The following is a 551-nucleotide window of genomic DNA, read 5'->3' on the forward strand; positions in this document are numbered from 1 at the left end:
GCCATCCTCTTTCCCAACCTCTCTATCTTTTGAGTTACCTCATTAACCAAAGAGTACCAGACCACTGGCACGCAGGTCCTTGGGTCAAGTTCTGCCCAGTTCTATTTTCTGGGGAGAAGTCAGGATAAGAAATATTGCCTCATATTTCTGAAATCCTATGGGATGAGGCTAGGAAAGCATAATCATGAAGGAAATTTATTATTTCTTACCTTCCTCAGTTTATTCATAAAACTATTATATCCAAGCACAAAGTATTTTTTTGTGTTTTTTGTTTTGTTTTGTTTTGTTTGAGACAGCACTAGCAGGGGAGAAGGGCAAAGGGAGAGAGAGAAAATCTCAGGCAGGCTCCATGCTCAGTGCACAGCCCAACACAAGGCTTGATCTCATGGCCCTGTAGTCATGACCTGATTAGAAATCAAGAGTCAGATGCTCAACCAACTGAGCCACTCAGTCAACCCACAAGCATGAATTTTTTGATAATCGTATTTAACGTGTCCTACACTAGGGTCTTTACAGTGCCTTATCTCTTCCTGCTTAAATATATATATATT

This window comes from Suricata suricatta, chromosome 1 (assembly GCF_006229205.1).
Source record: "Suricata suricatta isolate VVHF042 chromosome 1, meerkat_22Aug2017_6uvM2_HiC, whole genome shotgun sequence".
NCBI classification, from domain to species: Eukaryota; Metazoa; Chordata; class Mammalia; order Carnivora; family Herpestidae; genus Suricata; species Suricata suricatta.